Source organism: Penaeus vannamei, chromosome 1, assembly GCF_042767895.1.
Source record: "Penaeus vannamei isolate JL-2024 chromosome 1, ASM4276789v1, whole genome shotgun sequence".
NCBI lineage: Eukaryota > Metazoa > Arthropoda > Malacostraca > Decapoda > Penaeidae > Penaeus > Penaeus vannamei.
Window position 1 is genome coordinate 3,495,527 of NC_091549.1, and position 2,500 is coordinate 3,498,026.

The window sequence follows — 2,500 nt, forward strand, 5'->3', positions numbered from 1 at the left end:
TTGTGATTTGATGATGTTGTGATTGCGGCTCTCTATATAAGCGGTATTGTTCTATGATCAGTATTACGTCTAGTGTTGTTATTGTTCTTATCATCATCGTTACTGTTGTTATATTTTATTATCATGATTATTATTGTTTTCATTATTATTAACGTCATTATTATTATTATTATTATTATTATTATTATTATTATTATTATTATTATTATTATTATTATTATCATTGTTATTATCATTGTTATTATCATTATTATTATTATCATTATTAGTTTTATCATCATTATCATTATTAGTTTTATCATCATTATCATTATTATTAGTATCATCATTTTTATTTACATTATCATTATTATTATTATTATTATTATTATTATTATTATTATTATTATAGTTGTTGTTATTGTTATTGTTTTATTATTTCAATATATTTGTCATCATTATTACTACAATTGTTTTGTTGTTATCATTATGATTATCTTTACCATTATAATTTGCATTGTCATTAACAGTGCCATTACCATTTTCGTTATTATCATTATTTTTATCATTATTATTGTTATTATTATTATTATTATCACTATTATTATTATTGCTATTATTATTATTATTATTATTATTATTATTATTATTATTATTATTATTATTATTGCTATTATCGTTATCATTATTATTTCATTATTGTTATTATAATTATCATTGTTTTGGTTATGGTTATAATCATGGTTATAATCATACATATAATTAAGGTTATGATTATAATCATGATTATTGTTGTAATTATAATCATAATCATAAATAATCATCATTATTATCATTATCATCGTCATCGTAATTGTTATTGTCATTGTAATTATTATAATTATAATTATAATCATAATCATAATCATTATGATAATGACAATGACAGAGGTATTAATAATCATTATTATTGTTGTTATCTTCATTTTCACTATTGTTATGTCTTATTATTGATAATGATATTATTATCAGTATTTTTCTTTTTATCATTATTGCGGTTGTTGTTATTAATTTCATCATCGTTGTTCTTTCATCATTATTTTCGTTTTCATTGTTGTTATTTTTATCCTGATCATTGTTATTATCATTATATTATTATTATTATTACTATTATTATCATTATTATTATTATTATTATTATTATTATTATTATTATTATTATCATTATTAGATTATCAACATCATTATTACCATTGCCGTTATCATTTTCTATTAGTATCATTATCATTATTATTATTATTTTTTTTTTGTCTTTATTATTTTCGTTAATACATTTGTCATCAATATGATTACTGGTTCTATCATCTTTGATATTGTAATATAAATATTAAACATTTTACTGTTTGACGGATGTTACATGAACAGTAAAAACGTCTTTGTTCTTCTAAATATTAGAAAATTACCGAATACAGCCTAAGAAATAAGAAAAAAAAGAAAAAAGAAAAATGACTTTGACAAAACCACAACCTCCAATCCCGTAATATATAGATAATAGATAAATAAATACATAAATAGATAATAAATAAATAAATAAATAAATAGATAATGCATAATAAATACATAAATAGATAACAGTAATATCAAAAGCCGATAGATAGAGAATTCTAATGATAACCAAAAAGAAGTCATGATACCAATAATATTTTTTCTCATATTTGGAAATATTTGAAAGAAGGGTTGAGGCTGCCGCTGTGAAATCCTGTATGAATTATTAAACTGATTATTAAAACGATAGACTTGTTTTAGAGAGAGCAATGAAGTGGTGGTATTCTGGTATTGTGGGGTATCGGGTTTCTTGGTCTAATACTTCTACGTAGGTATAGTGCAGTTGTACCCGTTTTGTCACTGAATGGGGAGTGAAAATTGTCTCTTGAACTGAAGTAGTGTTTGTATGTTTTCTGTCTGTCTGTCTGTCTGTCTCTCTGTCTGAATGTCTCTCTGTCTGAATGTCTTTCTGTCTGTCTGTCTGTATGTCTGTCTGTCTGTCAGTCTGTCACCTGCTCTAGTAGAATAGGTGGTAATTATAATGATGATTGTGATAGTGATTGCAATTATGATTACGATTGCAATGATGTTGATAAGGATGCTAGTACTAAATGCACGAATTTCGACAACGGGGAAAAAATAACATAGTAAAATTAGGAGAAGTGGAAATTGAAACAAATAATAATAGGTGTTTTGCCGTCTGGAAACTTTAGCACCGAAAGTTGGAAGGAAGAGGGGGGGGGGGAGTCATCAGCCTCGAGGATCAGATGTAGATTAAATTGATATCGAAGTTTGGTATCTATCCCTATGTGGGAGAGTCTGTTGCTGGTTGGATGGAAGGAAGGAAGGGAGGACGAGAGGAAGGAAAGAAGGAAGAGAGGGAGGGAGGGAGGAAGGAAGAGAGGGAGGGAGGGAAGGAGGAAGAGAGGAAGTATGGGAGGAAGGGAGGAAAGGAAGGGGAGGGAAGGATATTGGTAGGAAAGAAGGAAGAGAGGGA

At 26.3% G+C, this 2,500-nt stretch overlaps 1 protein-coding gene across 1 annotated transcript in view; it reads left to right on the forward strand.

Moving 5' to 3' along the window:
• Nucleotides 1-2,500, forward strand: part of LOC113822867 (3',5'-cyclic-AMP phosphodiesterase) — a 641,256-nt gene that overhangs the window by 311 nt on the left and 638,445 nt on the right. The gene's annotated exons all lie outside the window — the stretch shown is intronic.